At 42.0% G+C, this 18,706-nt stretch overlaps 1 long non-coding RNA gene across 1 annotated transcript in view; it reads right to left on the reverse strand.

The window, feature by feature from the left end:
• Positions 1 to 667: 667 nt before the first annotated feature.
• LOC143819257 (uncharacterized) overlaps positions 668 to 18,706 on the reverse strand; it is a 50,415-nt gene continuing 32,376 nt past the window's right edge. Inside the window, exons 3-4 of the long non-coding RNA XR_013224887.1 lie at positions 5,345 to 5,475; positions 668 to 706 (exon numbers count right to left, since the gene is read on the reverse strand). This is a non-coding gene — a long non-coding RNA (uncharacterized LOC143819257). The remainder of the gene's footprint in view (positions 707 to 5,344; positions 5,476 to 18,706) is intronic.

Below are 18,706 nucleotides of genomic sequence, written 5' to 3' on the forward strand. Positions count from 1 at the left end.
CATCGGGGACAAACTCTTTAGGAAAAGTACCAGTGAAACAGGTAGTGTGAGAACAGACAGGTATCCATTGCTTGGTCAATTACCATATAAACCTGCTTTAATTGGCCATTGGTACAAGCAGAGACGACCCGTCAGCCGAAGATGAATAAACAGAAAGAAATTTCCAAGCTGGCGATGTCAAAAAGCTTTATTCACAACGAGTTCCTAGGTATAAAACCTTGTTTTTGTATTTTACTTCCTCAGTAAACTTATTTCTTAATTGGGTTTTTTTTTCAGGGATACTAACAAAGTCTTCAACCCACTACCTAATTCTTATATTTTATATACCTTATGCGTTATAAGCCATCTAGAACTCACTGGAAACTCTATAGTAAAACTTTAGAATTTCCAGGAATTCTTACAGCTGAGTGGTATCACTTTAGGGGGGTTTCCAGTGTGACACCATCAACCCACAGTGCCTCCCAAATGCTCATTTGTTCCCCCCAGTATTCATAAGGGAACTCATGTATGTGTTGGCACTTCCAGAAGATCTGCTGTGGTTCCATGAATGTGTCTTCTTTCCAGCTGAGGAGGCTGTGCTGTGTTACCACTGAGACCTTGCATGTGCAGAAGCATCAGTGGGTCATCAGGTCACCATCTTTTGATCACAGAGAACCATGGGGCATCTTCACTGCTGCTATTATTATGTTTTGCAAAAACGTTCCTTCTGCTGTAAGTAAACACTTCTATTACAGACTCCGGGAAATGCAATCCATAATTTTAAAAAAGGGCTGGATCCAGACTAATTTTTCAATTGGTGGAATGGAACTTTCCTGTCTTTCCCCTCCAACTTTAGCATGTTGATCTCCACCAAATGTTGCTTTTAGGGAAGAGTGATATCTTCAGTGAAGTCTGCAGCTTTAGGGGAAATTGCCATTTTAGCCTGGATCCAATCCTGTACTTAATGGTTAATGTCAGAATTGTAGACATGTTCATAAAATAAGTGATTTCCCATTAACATAGCTATCAGAATTTGCAACATACATAAAAACAAGCTAAATGTTTTTTGGGGACACACAAGATTTGTTGTAATCACATAAAGCGTACTAGCACAACAACAGTTCTAGGAATTTATGCCCTTAATGGAAGATCCTCCACAACCTTTTGAGCCTTTCTCCTCATTGGAGACCCGAAACAGCTTAGATCATTCTCCTTTGCTCCATTTCATTGCTGCAGGAGTTTGGTGGCCAATGGTTCAGACTTGGGAGGTGAAAGCCTAAGAAGTACCTTACTTGGGGTGACAAAAAGTAGTACCTTCCTAGAGGTGACTTGGGGAGAAACAGCTTCTTTATGACTAAAAAAAAAAACATACAACCCAAATATGTCTTGGGTGATTCAAAAAAGATTCACAAGGTAAACTGAGACAAAAAGGAAGAAAAGAAGCAGGTGACCTAGTTTATTCCCTACTTCTCAGAAGTCCTAAGAGAGCAGAATTGCTAACGGACTCCGGTTATAAAATGTCCAAGTTCCACATGAATGATTTTAACCATTTCCTTTGTGCTGAAGACTATAAAAGAGCAACTCCAAATGTTTGAACTGTGCCCTCCACTCCCATCGAGTGTTGGTTTACAGATGCTCTCATGAATATAAAAATACTTAAAAGCCAGAACAAAAGTGGGAAGTGGAAAATGTTATGCAGCAAAGAATGTACATTTTAAAAGCTTCACCAATTGTGGTTTTAAGCCCATCTGAGGGCCTGAAGTAAATTAACCTTGGTGGTCTACATTTCAAACCAGTAGAAGGGTTTTCTCTACATCCCCAAAACAGAACACCTGATTTTGCAAAATTTGACACTTATCTGCTGCCTTGATGCCAAAGGAAACCAGAACTCTTTGTGTATGGAAATTAAATCATCCCGTACCTCTAGAGATGGTCATCTTCCAGGTCAGGGTTATGGCAAGGAGAAATAAGGAAGATCACATTTCATTACAAGCACCATAGATGTGACTTAGACACACTACTCTTCTAAAATATTTTCACAAATGGTTATGGTTGGGGGTAGTCACCTCCTTTAAATGAGTAATAACATGAATAATGCTAAGCAACACATTCGCTTTGGAAATGTGCTCAGCTGGAAAATTAGTTGAGGATTTTTTCTTTTGCTTTGATTTTTTTGATCTGCAGTTTCTGCCTAAGTCCCACTCCAAAGCAGACAGTTTGCATGGATTTTTCATAAACAGCAAACAAACATGAAGAATATCATTAAGAGATTCTGAAATGTAGCTAGTGGAGACTACAAATGGAGAGAAACCGCAAAATGCAAACAAGGCTATCTGCCGGAGAGTGGGCTATGGGAAAACAGAGGAGAGTTTGTTGTTTGCAAATGATATCTGTCTGAGGAGCCTGAAGGCACCAGAGGAAGAAAGAAATGGAGCCAGAGGACCAACATAGCAACTAGGATCACTGTGGATATTCTTGGTCTAGTGAGAATAACAAGCCTTGCGCATGTCCCCTCGATTTGTGTAATGATCTCATGCTTGATTATTAACACACATAGGAGTTGTAGACTTCCAGCATTTGTTTCATTCTTAGAATGCCCAACCCAAATTTCTTCAGTCATAAACTGGGCACACTTTTTGGTGCTAAAACCAAATTAACTCTTAGCAATGAGTTAACTATTACCAAATCTTGGAAACAGAGACCATCGTAAACAGACATAGTGAAAAGTGTTGTCATATCACAGAAAACTTATGGCAATCCCATAGGATTTTCAAGACAATTGCCTGTCTCTGTCTCGCAACTCTGGACTTCCTTGATGGTCTCCCATCCAAGTACAAACCAAGGTCAACCTTGCTTAACTTCCAGAGGCTGAGATAATCAGGCTGAGAACAGTGACAGATCTGTTGTTGTAATGTCCCTCAAACTTTAGAGCATTATGCATCTCTCTGGTACCATTGGCAGTAGGTTTTCCCACTCTTAAAAGATACAAATTTGGCAAGGGGCAGGGTCCAGACCCTATTCACTCAGGATGAGGAACAGGGAGCATTGAGTCAATGGGTACAGCTTATATGCCTAGGGAAAGAACCAAGAAGCAAAGAGACAATGCTACAGGGTTCAAAGGAAGATCCAAAAGAAAATGTTCTGTCTGTTAAGGTGTGAAGTTCTAAGCACTTACAAGTCCTACCAAGCAATGTACCATGCAGAAATGCAGCACATCATAAAAAGGTGCAACTCTGTTTAGAACACATGGAAAACCATTAATGTAGCAGAACACTCAAGATCCATGCAGAATACGCTTCTTAAGAAAGTAAGACAGGGTAATAATTTGTCTTTCTCCATGACTTATTCATTTAGCTGCTTCTGGTGGATGGCTGCAGGTCAAGTAAACCAGTCCCTGAATTTACACGATTACTTCTTTACACAAGATTTTTCTGCTTCTTTCAGTCTTCCAGGCCCTCATCAATACATACATGCATGCATCAATGCAATAGGCCATCAAGGTCAGTATAGTTTGGCAGCAATTTAGCCAAATCTCAGGTCTCACCTTGTATCTGGAGATGTTGGAGACTGAATTTTCTGCCTGCAAAGCACTATCCCTGAGCTAAGACCTCCCCACTCACTATCTGTGGGTTGAAAGGGAGGGTGGGTTCAGCCCAGGGTTGGCCCAGCTTTGTCCAGGATCAAATTAGAAAGTCATAAAAACCACACACATTTGCAAGGAAGAGCAGGAAATTAGCATTATTGTGCACCTGTGCTAGGGCATTGGGGAAAAGATCCCTACTTTTTTCAGTTTAGTGAAATATAGTATCCATGGGCTCAACAATGTTGGGGATCCTAGGGTTAAAGGGTCAGACTAGGATGCTGAAGACCATGTTCAACACACATAGTCATTAGATTCACCTGGAAATGTTGGGCCAATTGCTCTTTCTCAGCTCAGCCTACCTCACAAAGAACAAAAGGGGGGATGTATGGGGCCCTAAATTCCTTGCATGAGAGAGAGAGAGAGAGAGACAGACAGACAGACAGACAGACTGTCATCTCTGACTACAGTGGCAACATCTTAAAGTAAAATAAGAGAATTAAAAATAGTTAAATTTTAAATAATCAGAATTTTTAAAAGTAACCAAATAGATGTAAGCCTTTAACCAACCATAAATGACAATAAGCAAAGCAACAGGTCTACTTCACCTGATATTAACCTCTCTGTTAAAGACATTGCTCTAAATATTTCTTTAGACTGCAGCAAAATGAGATTCTGAAAGCCCCAAATCCTAAATGCTCCTCATGTAAAATCTCCAAATAAAAAATCCAGGGGCTATGTCTCCACAGAGTGCTGATAAGAAATGTGTGGTTAGCTTAGATAGGATCTGATACAATGCTGTGCTTTGAACAACACAGATTGATTACAGGGCAAAATGACATCACCATGGAAATTCATTTCAGTTCTCCCTACATGTCCAGTTAATATTGGCCTTGGCCAATATCTGACCATTCTTTCTTACCAAGATATTTGCCAGAGAAAGAAAGAGAGAGTATACAACATATTCAAAACCTCCAGGCTTAAAGGTCAGCCACAGAGCAGAAAGTTGGAAACATATTACAAGAAAATGCAGAAAGCCTGTTCCAGATCCTTGTTCTCTATTAACTAGCTGGGGAGCCAAACATTTTCTGTGTTATGCAGCCAAGGACATGCTAGCAAGCAAGAGGAGTGTTTTTACAAACATGACAGCCAGAATGGAGTAGCCCCATGCCAAGGGGAACCATATCAAGAGGGCAGGATGCTTAGCTCAGTAAGGAGGTTAATGATTTTCTTCTGCCTACTTCCTGTCCCATGGAAAAATCATTGCATAATCAGCCTTTAACACAATAAAAGCACATTCCATAGTGCCAGCACATATACATGTGTGGAGGAGCCACTTTTTCCTGGAAGTACTTAAAAGATTCGGGTGTGATAGAATCAGAAGTGTTTGTCTGTGTGTGTCTTTTGGCCTGACAATCATCTTTTAAAAAGGAGTTCTTTCCTTCTGTAAGAAATTTAAAGTTTCCAGCCATCTGGTCTCAGTGATTATTGCTTTTTGATTTGTCAATTAGATCTAATTGACTCAATGGTTATTGCTTTTTGATTTATCAATCACATCTAAACTTTTCTTTTGGTCTCCTCAATTCCTTGTCAGTACCCCCCAAAAGATTTTCTTCCTGCAAATAATAGTTCTACTCTGTACTCTCTGTTTATTTCTTTAACTATTTTAACCCCCCACATTCTTCCTTTTCTGCAAACTCAGAACAGTGTGCACAATGCAATATATAAAATGCATAACAACAACAACAATAATAATAATAATTCAGGAAGACCTACAAAACCCACCAGATACTGTGTACATTCTTGAAGAAAGTGACATCATTCCGGGGGTGATGCTGGTTCAGCTTAGACAGGAATGTAGCTGGAAGTCACAGGCCTTTGGCTCTTGCACTTTTGTCATGCCCAGGTTTTGTTACCTGCAAAAAAACCCAGGAATGGCCCATGCTCAGCCTACTGTTCAACTAATTGCAATACTCCAAGCACCCTACTCCTTCATACCTCTGGCCATACCTAGACATTGTTATCAGCTAAGTTTATTGAAGATGCCATGAAGCTGCAACACTCCTTTATTTATTTATTTATTCAGTATATTTCTATATGCCACTTATCTCCCGAAACATGGAACTCAGAAAGGCATACAACATTAAAGGCCTTGACTGTTTCCATACCAGGAATTCGGCCCAACCTGCCCCAAGCCAGAAAAGCAGGTGGCGGAATGGCACAATGCCTCCCGTATGATAAAGGTCAGTGAGAATTTAAGGTAAGTATAATGACTTCTCAAAATGTATCCTTTTCACACCCCTGTTACTACAGAATTCAAAACTGAAGCATTCAAGGTTAAATACTATACCAGCCAAAAACAAACTGCAGAGACAAAAAAAATCAGGTACGAAACACAACAAGAGTCCAAACTGGTGTTTTCAGGTTTTTAAAAAACAGTTTTTAAAGGGAAAGGGGCTTTCCGGGAGCACAAACACAACAGTTCATTGGCTGTTCTGTTTGATTGATGGCCAGGGACGGGAAGAAGCGTGGAAAAATATCGCCTCCTTTGTTGCGATTCCGGCGAGACCGGAAACTTGTGGATAACGAAAACAGCGCTAGTGGGAGAGCCTTTTTTTCTGCTAGAAACAGCTGTGTGCATTATCAAGACCTGGGGGCTTTTCGCACGCCTTCAAAATCGCACAATGGTTGCCAATTGAAAACGCTACTGATTTGCCATTATGCACAACGTCGTTGACAATCTGCCACACACCTGAAACCGATCCGCAAAAAGCGCTTCCTTGTAGCGCTTTCAGGGAAATCCCCAAAAGTGGATTCACCCTGCGGAAAGCGCTACACTCCCGCAACCAATCTGCAACACTAGCGGGAAAGTTCTGTGCATTACCATTGTTGTGGTTTCTACAAAGTCCCTCCCCCTAGCTCTCTCCTCTGATCTTCCAGCAAAGCGATAGCCATTTTTTTTTGTCCGAGCGAGCAGGGCTCAACCCACCAGCGAGCCTCTGTTTAGAGGCTTCCCCGGCTTCAGTCCCTCCCCAGAGCTGTTTAGTCACTAAGCACAAACAACAGAGAAGCCCGTTTGCTGATGTATTTTCCCTTTATTTTTTACACTGTTTTCGGCCGAAAATCGGGCCTGTGAGGGGGGGGGGATTTTTTTTTTTTACTCGGGAGGAGCGTGGCAACGATGAAACGACAGCTCAAACACACCTGCCAGCTGGATGGGTCTCTCCGTTGCAACGAATCAACACAGATTCGTTGCAATGGGTGTGTTTTAAAAAAAAAAAACCTTTCTTAAAGGGAAAGGGGCCGTTTGGGAGCATGCTAACGGCTGCCCATTGGCTGCTTGACGGCCCGGGGCGGGACGAGCTTGGCAATAGCGCTTCCTTTCTAGCGATTTTTGCTGAGACCGGAAGCCTTTGGGAAACGATAGAAACGCAACTGGATTCCACTACAAAATCAGGTATGCATAATGACGAATTCCACTATTTTAAATGGCGATTTTACGTTCAGCAAACAATTTGCTATAAGGATCCCGGTGCGGAAAGCCCCCTGCTATTAATTATAGCGCTTTACAATAGCGCTTACATTTAGCTACATTGGTGGTTGTGTGGAATGGCCCTTAGTATTCCCTTCAAGCATTTGTCACTCAATGGCCCAGAGTTTTATGTTGAGGTACCAAATATATCTTTATGACTAGTAACTGTATCTTTGCAGTGTAGCTCTACAATTTTTTTTTCTTGATTTACCTACCTCTAAACTTACATCCCATTGGTCAGAAACAGCACTCTTAATTTTCTTTTCCTTTTTATCCTTTTTTTAAAATGAAGAAAATAGAGGAACTCTTTTAAGGAAAGCCTCTTTTATAGGCTCCATGATCTAGCCACACTGGCATCTTTTGGTGGTGGAAAGTGCCCTCGAGTCATACCCGCATTATGGCGACCCTGCAGGGTTTTGGGGGCAAGAGACTTTCAGAGATGGTTCACCTTGGCCAGCCTCTGTGTCACAACCCGGGTATTCCTTGGCAGTCTTCCATTCAAATCCTAGCCAGGGCCAGTATTAGTTTAGCTTCCAAGATCTGATGAGATCAGGTTAGCCTGAGCTATCCAGGCCAGGGGAGGAATTGTTTGGACTCTTGTTCAATCTTTTGTCTCTGCTGTATTGACTTTAAAGAGCCTGCAAGCTTCCTTGAGAATTCGTCCTTGTTAATTAAATCTAGCTGTGTTAGAATTTCTGGCCATCTAGTTGCTATTTCCAAACGGTCTGGCGATGTTTACATCTCACCTTATACACAGCCCAAGGATTATTTAAAGTTAAATCAAGAACTACCTCACTGATCAAACTCTTTTCCAATAACAACATACTCTGAGGAAAAGTTAAGCAAAAAGTATAAACCTTGTTCTTTAGGCTTACAGTTTTTCTTTTGTTTGGAGGGGGAGGTTAAAGAAAAGCTACTCTCACAATAGAATGGGAGAAGAGAAGAAGCAGGAGATTAAAGATTTGGTAGAAGAGGTATTTTAGATGTTGTTTGAACACCTGTAAAGAAAAATCAGCACAAATGTTGGAGTGGCAGGGAATTCCAAAGAAAGAGAACATAAAGTTGCAGGCATTTATTGTGTCTAGAAGTTGTATGTGTTAAGATTCAAATGTATAGCTGTCCCCATCAATTAGCAGGCACTTAAGAACACAGTATTCTTACACTGATCACGTTTTCTATTTGGCTGTGTTGCCAGTGCTCATGCTTCTGCATCCACAACGCCGATGAACACAAAAATCTCAGTGTGTGGATTCAGCTTTAGTTACTTCCTGAATCCTTTTCTTTTTGTATGTCAAGAATCAGAATTCTGACAACAAATTTTACTTAGATTCTTCAGAGAAGCTTGCTTCAGTTCAGATTTCAAGTTATCAGACAACTTAGACATAATCACCAGCTCCCCCTTCAGTATGTTCTGTTCTAAAACTCTTGTATCTGGGGTAACTGTAACTTATTGCTTCACTGTAGATTTTATATCCTAAAATAACCTTAACCCATCATTTTCACCATATGCTTTCTGTCTACATTCTCTTCCAGTATTGGGCACTTCCTTTTAGTACTAGCATTTGGTCCCTCTTCAAATGTTTATGTGCAGTTTCTCCTGTGACACTTTAGTCCTTTTTATCGCCTGCCAATTGGTGCTGTGTGCCTGTGGCAGGGCTGATGCGAACTTGGATGTGCAAAGTTTTAAAGTTAAAAAGGAACAAAAAGTGTGGAAAATATCAATGCCCAAGCTTGTGTGCTTCCAACTGGCCTGTGGTCTTCCAACAAACAAAACCACAGCCCTAAAGAACAAGTTGTAAGGACTTCTAGTATGGCAAACTAGCTTTCATAAACCATGCTAGACCTCATATTTTCTAGCCAGGGCAAATTAAGTTTGGTTTCTAGTACAATCCATTGTGGATGTGGAAATTGTTATTTATGCACAAATAATCCTAATTCATTTCTGGCCAATATTTTCCGTAATAAGAAAATAATTTGACTCATTGACTAATTCAGAGTGTTGATGCCACGACAAAACTGTTCAATTTAGTTGGATTTTTTGATAGTGGGGGCTCAAGTGGCTTACATTGTTCTCCTCACCTCCATTTACCTTCACAACAACCCTGTGAGGTAGGTTAGGCTGTGAGTGTGTAAATGGGCCCAGATAATCCAGTGGGCTTCCACAGCAGAACAGGGATTCAAACCTGGATCTCCTAGATCCTAATCAGAGACTTTAACCATTATGCCACAATGGCTGTTTTCTTTTATGGGTAATATAAGGAATGTTTTGAATGATATTACCTTGAAGGTTCAAAAATTAAAATCAGCCCCCAAATTGTATTTTTACCAAACTGATTTGGTCAGATGCATTATATTTTGTAGTCTTCACACAATATAGGAATAATATCCTATATTATTGGGCTTGACAACCCATCAGGAAATTTAAAATTAAATTGTAGGATGGACAAAGTGTTTGAAAAACACCACTAAGTATTACAATCTTAAACTGAGCCAAGACCAGGAATTTGAACTAGCTACAGGAAGGCCTTGCTGGAACAAGGGTCTCTAGGAAACAAGTCCCATCTGCATCTGTGCACCAGGAACACTGGAAAATGTTCTTCCTGCTTCTTATGCTTCTAGCAAGAGCTGCAACTCTGGGACCAGGACAATGCCAGAAAAGCATTTTTGGACACAACAGAGGTCCTGCTGAAATACCTCTCTGCTGTGAAGCATTGCTGTTCTGCCAGACAAGTAGTGGGGAGCAAAAGGAATTGGGGGTTAGGGTCATGGGGTTAGTTTCTCAGGCCCCATCACACTCGTGAGTATGTTACTGAGAAGCAACATTTACTTGATTTGAGCAAGATAATTTGATTAAGCCAAGCACATTTTGAATCGCTCGATAATGCGCCTAACATATTTCTTTTGAAGTTAGGTAAGTTATTTTATAACTTGAGTTCAAAAGGAAAAAAAACTTTTCAAACTAATTATTGATTTTCTAAGCACATCGTGAATGTGCTTGACCTAATATTTTTCCAAGTTAGACTGATGACTCTGTTTGGAAACTAAAGCAAAGCACCTTTAGCCAACAACATAAGAATAATCCCAAGCACAGATATGGGGCTAGATATTGGTTTTCATGCTGTCATTAAGCCAAAACATCTCAAATGTGCACACAAGAGTCATCCAATTGAAGTCAGTAGGGCTACTTAAATGAGGCATTTCAGCAGGATTTGGCACCGTGTGTTTGAGCACTGCAGATGTGGAAACCCTATCATAGCCAAAGACCAATAATGAGTTCTGAGTTGCAAGCAAGAAATGAATGGAATTTATTTCTAATCATGCATTGTGACCCACACAGAATTCCCTGGTGCAAGGGTTTATACGCTAATGTGTAATTTATAGTTTCAATAACTTTCTCCCCTCCCCAAAGTCTGGCTTGCCAATTCAACAAGAGATGCAAACAGGTAATTATAGAAAAGTTGTCACTGCTATGAATTAATGCTGCAAAAATACTGACTTTGCACTCTGTGTCTATAAAGCAGGTGAAGTGTCCTACTCCTTTCCTGAGCATGTTGGCTTTGATTTGTTTGACAGAAATGGAGTTGTTTTGTTGGCATCAGCGATGTCACAAGAGATTGGCCGTAATCAACTTGATTAGGAACCTAAGGATCCAAGCTTGTTCTTCCCCATGCAGCATAGTGGACATTTATTTATTCTGAGTTCAGGCAAACACTGAGAACAACAGGATATGAGCACGGAGCACACCGCTCTTCAAACAGACATTTTTTATACTAAAAGCATCCAAGATGCTTGGAGAGACCATGGCAAGTGCTTCTACTTACCATTCAGAAGGTTTTGTCCCCATCATCAAGGATCAAGAGGTAAGTGATGTGAGAAACCTCCACCAGACACCTGGGGGCCCACAACTTATAGTCCTCTAATAGTCTCAAATGAGTAGCCGTGTTGGTCTGAAACAGCACAATAAAATCAGAGTCCAGTAGCACCTTTAAGACCAACAAAGACTTATTCAAGGCATGAGCTTTCGAGTGCAAACACTCTTCATCAGACTAAGAGGAAGAGTGCAAGCACTCGAAAGCTCACACCTTGAATAAATCTTTGTTGGTCTTAAAGGTGCAACTGGACTCTGATTTTATTGTGTCTCTAATAGTCATAAGACTTGCCCCTGTGCAGAAAATTAAAGCAGAACAATAGGGCCAGGCACAAGAAAGAAGGAGGCTGCCACACACCCAGAGGGTCCTCCAGTGTGCAGAAATATGTGATTCCCCTCATGTACCCCCAAGAGGGAAGGTTCCCCAAAAACAATATGGAAATTTATTGTGTGTACTGTTGTCAGTCAACCCATTGATGGACTGAGTGGAAGAAAGATGCTTTCCAAATGCTCGCAGTCAAATTTATTCAGCAATAGTTTAATAGCAATGTTTATATGCATAGCTTCTCTGTGAGATACCGCCTTAATAGTTCCATTTTTTAAAAGTTTGCTTTTTTTATTCCGGAAAACTTCTAATATATATTTTTAAAATAATTCCAGGCAGACTTTCAAAGCATTGGCTCTGTTTGGGGTATTGCTGGTTTTTTAACAGCTTTCTCGGCCCACAGGGAGAATGTCTTGTAGGGACGAGGTGGAAGAGGAGCTAAGGAGCAAGCTGAGAACAGTCCACAGCAATTTGTTATGGCTCCCCACTTGGGTGAAATATTTACTAGGGCACAAAAACCAAGAGCTAGATTTGGTTACGAAAGGATTGCCCCCAGCCACTTCACAACTGTACAGACTCTCCTCTGTGCCTTTTCCAAGCATCATTCAGGCTTTTGGTATTTAGGACACCAAGGAAATGCTCTTCTTTGAGCTAAATCAGAAACAGCCTACTTGTGATTGCAAACACATCATAAACAAGGCGAAGGATTAAAAAATGATGGATCAACAGGACTGAAAAGATTGATGTTCGCCAGTATTGACAGCCTTAATTCTCACACACCAAACAGAAAAGCTGAATGCACAAATGCATAACACACAAGAAGCTTTGCAAACAGGGCTGCCAAGGAGACAACTCTGCACTGATATAACTGGAAACTGTGCTGCTAGTGCACTTAGTATACCTGTTAATGGGTGTAGCCGCTGGAGAAAAGTTTTTTTTAATAGGAATTTGAAAAACAGAGAGCGTGTGTGGTTAAAATGCACAGCTGAGGGACAGATAATAAAAACATGTTCATCTCAGAGAAAATAAGGTTCAGAGTGATGGACAAGCTAGGTTCAGCCTCTCCCTGAGAGCTGCCACTGAGAGCTGTGCAGAATCTTGTGCAAAGGAGACATGGGGGAAAAGGCCGTTAGGGGTTAGCAGCGGACAAGTAAGCTTAAACACTGCGGTGAAAAGAGGGTTTTCTGATTGAGGGGAACCGTGCAGAAGAGCTGCTTGGAACAGGCTGAAACTAGTGAATTTGTAACTAAAGGATCTCAGTTATAGGTATAGGACATTGGTTCAAAAGTTCAGTGGAAGTCTTTTCAACTTTCCTTTCCTCAAGGTTTTGTTTCTTGCTTTGATTAACCCTGTGGGCTGCATGTCTAAAGGAAAGAAACATACACAGTTTAATATCTTGGTCTATATGCATATAATTTAGGGTGCGAATGAATGGTGGGAGAGACTGCCTGGGAAAATGTCTGAGCCCCAACTGCAATAGGTCTGTGTGAGTGAGGGATGAGTATTAATCAGGGCTTGGCTACCTTGTCTGTGGGTGTCCTGGGGAGTGAGGGAGAGGGCCTGAGGTCTGAGGTGTTCTTGACTCTGTAGATCAGGGGTAGTCAAACTGCGGCCCTCCAGATGTCCATGGACTACAATTCCCAGGAGCCCCTGCCAGCATTCGCTGGCAGGGGGCTCCTGGGAATTGTAGTCCATGGACATCTGGAGGGCCGCAGTTAGACTACCCCTGCTGTAGATTTTGAAAGAGACAAGAAGTGTGATGTCCTGTCCTACATGTATCCCATAATCTGAAGAAGAGAGGTTGTAGAGGGTGGTAGGCTCTCTGTGTGGAAAAGAGGCATCACATTCATTTATAGAAGATGTGCTCACTATTAGTTCCCTCCCCCCCCCCAAAAAAGCTGGTCTCTAGCCTTCATGGATACAGATAGGCTTTCCTATGCGTGGTGGTCAAATCTCAGAAAACAAGTCTATTTTAAGACTTCTGTAGAGTCCTTTCTTCTGTCCTGTAACTAACATTTCCTGTTTTCCCCTTGTCTATAGTGGTCATTATCTCTAATCATCATGAATTTCTCAACTTCCAGATGTTAGCACTATTGTCTTTCCATTCTATTTCAAGATGTTTCCTGGAATGCTCTCAGAAAGTGCTTAAAAAGAGAACAGAAGTGGGATCAGAGGTGAACATATGCAAGAGAATATCTTTGTATATTGGTGTTCTGCAGTCCATATCTGAGCCCTGACCTGAATAGACGAGGCAAACCTGATCTCAAAAGCTAAGCAGGGTCAACCCTGGCTAGTATCTGGATAGAAGACCTCCAAGGAACATGAGAGTCATGACACAGAGGTAGGCAATGAACATCTCTTGCCTAGCTGCCAGAAAATCCTAAGATCCCCTGGCTATACTACATGTATGTCATATGATAAATAAACCCATATCTGAAACACAGGTTGGTGAGCATTAATGGTAAGATTCAGTACTGAGTCATGTGAAGTAACAGTAACATTTAGCTTAGAGGCAGTAAGATGAAGACCAGACTTTTCACTTGGAAAAAGGACAACAGAGGGCCAATTTTGACATTGCAAAGTCCTCATGTTTGTTGAGCCATGGACATGGGACCTTTAAATCAGACATTTTAAAGGGGATTAGGCACTCCTTGGAACCAGGGTGCTTGGGCAGGAGAGATGTCTTCCTTCCCTTTCTTAAATTGCCACATAAAACTGCCATTGTTCTACTGTAAGTAATGTAATAATACTGTAATAAATGGAACCAATAGCAGCTATATTGGGGGGAGGGGTTTAAAGCGATAAAGACAATATGGAAAGGAAGAACACAGTCACTTCTTCCTAGGTATTCTGGCCATGTGGTGAATGGAGAATGCATGACACTCCAACTGAATTCCTGATTCAAAGTCCCCTTATTGTTGTTCAACAAACACAAGGACTTTGTAACAGGAAAATTGGCCCCAACAGGGAACATGTCAGAAGTTTACCAAATTAGGCATGGGATTGAAATGTTGGATAGGAAGGACTTTTTATCCTTCTCCCATAATAGCAGAGCTTGGTGGCCATGCAATGAAACAATGGATTCAGGATAGACCAAAAGAAACATTTATTCAATGACTAACTAAATTGTAAAACCCACTGCCAGTGGATATAGTGATGACCACAAATGTTTATAGCTGTAGAAGGGAGTGTGACAGATTTATGCAGAATGGGTCCATTAATAGCGACTAGTCCTGTTGTCTAGAGAAGGGGTAGTCAACCTGTGGTCCACCAGATGTCCATGGACTACAATTCCCATGAGCCCCTGCCAGCACTGGCAGAGGCTCATGGGAATTGTAGTCCAGGGACATCTGGAGGGCCGCAGTTTGACTACCCCTGGTCTAGAGGGAACTCCAGAGCTGGAGGCAGAAAACCTCTGAATACCAGGGCTAGGGGGCAACTTCAAGGGAAGGTCTTGGCCTCTATATCTTCATTGTTAGCCCTTCAGAGAAACTGGTTGGCCACTGCATGAAACAGGAAGCTGGACTCTTCCTGGATTCTCACACTTCCAGGGAGTTGTAACAATCAAAGTACTCCCTCTGTTCCCACAAAATTTACTACTTGGCATGGCACCACTACCCTCCACTTGATCAAAACATCTGGCCAGCTACTTTTAAAACTGTAAAACAGTGTTTGCAAGCTTTGCAACATCGATATGCATATGCTATTCTCCCCTCCGCACTGGCCACCACCAGAACTATTTTTAAAAATGGTTATCAAGTGCAAATCAATGCAATCGTCTGTTCTAAGTTATCTTTCAAGCAGAATTCAGAGGGTTTGAAAAGCATTCCATGCCTCTCACACCCTTATTAAAATAAAATACTACCCACAAATAGCATAAAATGTATTTCCAGGCTACTATACGGCATTGGAGATTTCTAAATAAGGGGGCGGGGGAGATACAAACTAGTTACTAATAGGAACGAGAACAATTCTGGCACTGACCAAATTAGTTTTATACAGTTGGGTAAACAACAACATACAGTTGTTGCCAATTCTGGGTTGGGAAAAATCTGGAGACATGGGGGGGGGTGAAGCCTGGAGAAAGTGGGATTTGGGGAGGGAGGGACTTAAATGGGGCAGAATGCCATACAGTTAACCCGCTAAGTGGCCATTTTATCCAGGTGAACTGTTGCCTGGATGTGAGCTGTGATTTTTGGGGGGGGAGGGGATCCCCAGGTCCCACCTGGACGCTGGCATCCCTACCCAAGTGGCAAGCAAGCTTTGCCAGGAAACATTATTTGACTTTTCTCATCAGGGCTCAAGGAGGGTTACAAAAACTAAATCTGAACAATAAATACAATAAGGAACATTAACAAAGTTTCAGCAAACCTTAAAACCAAAACAGTCTCCCTCCTCCATAAAAACACCTTCCCTAAAAAGCTCCATCTTGCACATTCTGCAAATTGGTAAAAGCATGGAAGCTTTCTTGACCTCATCAGGCAGTTTATTTCACCAGGATGGAGCTGCCACAGAGCACTTCCACACAGTTCATATCCCTTTGTAGAGCAGCACCTTTAAAAGGCTATGCTCAGGTGATTGAAGTAAATGCTGAAGAGCAGAGAAGGGTTCATTAAACTGAATAGAGTTGAGTCTTGCTTTCCACTGAGAATCTCCATCAGATATGCCCTGATGCCCGTAAAGAATAATCACTGAGATTGACACACCCAACTATGTATGGCTAGCTGAGGAGGTCACTAAGAACAATTTAAATGAGATGTTTTCCGGAGAAGTGCTGAGAACCGCTGGGAATGTCCACATGAATACAGTGAGCTGTTTCAGAGCAGCCTACTGGAGAAAACTTTGGCCAATTGTGGTAGTGCCAGGAATTACTCCAGCATCTCAAGATTGCTTAACATCTTGGAAACCAACAATTTCTGTGAAGGGAACAATCAGGACTGTACATATGTATGTGCATCTGATCCCTAGCATAGATTTTATTTATGGTTGCCAACCTCCAGGTGGTGGCTGGAGATCTCCTAGGATTACAATTGATTTCCAGGTGAGGGATCAGTTCACCTGGGGAAAATGGCCACTTTGGAAGGTGGCCTCTATAGCAGGGGTAGTCAACCTCTGGTCCTCCAGATGTCCACGGACTACAATTCCCATGAGCCCCTGCCACCAAACGCTGGCAGAGGCTCATGGGAATTGTACTCCGTGGACATCTGGAGGACCACAGGTTGACTCTCTCCCACAGGAAATCTCTCCCCTGCCCTTCTCAGGCTCCATCTCCAAAACCTAACTCAGAACTGGCAGCCCTAATATATACAGTTCAGTGCACTAAATGCAAATTGCTTTATTCATTGAAAGTACTTCCTCCAAAGCAGTTTTTTAATAATCAATATATGTCTGTGGGCTTTTGAAGAATGGTAAGGACAACCTATAAGAGATACGTGCTAAATGTTCATTCAGGGCAGTCTAACAAGAGGCTGAAGGAAGGTTTTAAACACTCCAGTGGAAAGGAATGGGACTTCTTCCACTTCAAGAAGGATTAAATGTAAACACATGCACAACAAGGCAAACAAAGTAGATATGTGAAGAATTTAAATCCAGGGCTCTCTCTCAAATTAAAGAAGATCAGAACAATTAAATGTTCTGGCCCGCGTTCTTCAAGCAGTTCCACAAGCATTAAAATTAACGGAGGTTATGCCAACAGGAGAACTGTGTTGACAGTGAACATTTGTTTCGAGCCTTTAGGCTGGACGCTTGTTTATTTCCCCCCACTTCATCTCAATAGTAGCATGCCAAAGACAGTTTGTATACTGGGACACGTATGTTCATTTGTTTTGTATTCCCAGTACTCTTCATGTTTGGTTTAGAGCATTTGGACATACAAACCAAGGGGCTCCAAACCAGAGTTGAAACAGCTGAAAGGTCCTCTCCGCCAGGACTGCTCTAATCGCACAAAGAGACGATCCAGCCAGCAATACCAATTCACTGAATCAGCCCTTTTTCCAGTCCTCATTATTCCCTTCTATGCTTTAACTCCCATGTCATCGAATGTACCTTGTAAGCGTACTGCACAAGGAAACATACGTCAACACCTTGTTACATAATTTCAACAAAGGGTGTACCTTTATGCAGAATTGCATGGTCTGTTACACATCAGAGCAGCTGCAACCTCTTGAAAGTAAGCAATGTTCTGCACAAGGCAAACAATCGAGGATGGTGAGGGCTCAGTTTGTTCTGGAGCCCGCTCATAAGATGCACAAAGACCTGCTGCTCTCACATAAAGCTTCTACTTGTTGCCAGGCCCAAGAAGCGGAGATTTCAATGCACTCTGTCTTGAGCCCAAGTGAGAAAGGCAGACTCCCTTGAACATGCATGAAGCTGACTTAAACTGAAACCATACCATTGATCCACCAAGGCGAGCATTGTCTACTCTGGCAGGTGCTCTCCAGACTGTTAGGTAGAGAAGGGCAGAGTCTGCACTTACTTTTTTTATTCCATTGTCAATCCTGTTGAATTCAGATCGCTTTGAACTCGGGTCTTCCTCTTTCTCCCCCCCCCCCCATTGAAACAGGAAAGTCTTCTGCACATGGTTAGGGATACTCAGAAAAGGGGGGAGGCAAATGGAGACTCTTTCTTTGTTTTCTTGAAGGGGGGGGAGAGGATCCAAGAAGTCAGAGGAGGGAGGAAAAAATCCTTTCTTCTCTTGAAGGGTGGGGGGACGAAGAAGGCACAAAAAAAAATCCAAGACCTACAGAAATTAGGGGCTTCTCCTTTGAGGCAGGCTTGTCACATGACCACCTGTAGCCAATCACAGGTCCTCTACCACGGAGGAGAGCCCAGATTCAAAACAATGCGATTTTCTGAATATATTCAGGATTTTCAGCACTCCAAGGTGTAAACTGCACGGGGCTTTTATTCCAACCCCAGATCGATTCAGTCCCTGCCCTCTACAAAGAATGCGATTTCCGTTTGGATTTGGGGCGATTTTAATTTTCCTTCTGCAGCAAGAAGGATTGATCCGGAGTCACCCTTCCTTTATTGTGCTTTATCTTATACGGCCCAATTGGGATGAGGATCATCACATCATGGGGGCGAAAGGGACCTCTTCCACCTTCCCCCATCAGATGTTTTCCTAAATCAACAGCCAGGGGGTGAATGCTTTCTGAATGTGCACTAATGACTGAGCGTGCAGCCCAGCAACTAGGCCACCACCCATATTAAATAATATTTGTAGGCCAGGCCTCATAAATATAAATGTGCATATTTGACATGGTTTATTATTATCTTGTAGGGTTGCCAGCCCCATGGCAGAGGTGGGGAATCCCCTTTGGTATGATGTCACTTTCTAGGAAAACCCAGAAGGGAGATTATTCTTCCTAGGAAATGCCAAAAACTCTATGATAAAACCACAGAGTTCTCAGTGATTCCTAG

The sequence above is a fragment of the Paroedura picta genome, chromosome 10 (genome assembly GCF_049243985.1).
Source record: "Paroedura picta isolate Pp20150507F chromosome 10, Ppicta_v3.0, whole genome shotgun sequence".
Classification (NCBI taxonomy): Eukaryota; Metazoa; Chordata; class Lepidosauria; order Squamata; family Gekkonidae; genus Paroedura; species Paroedura picta.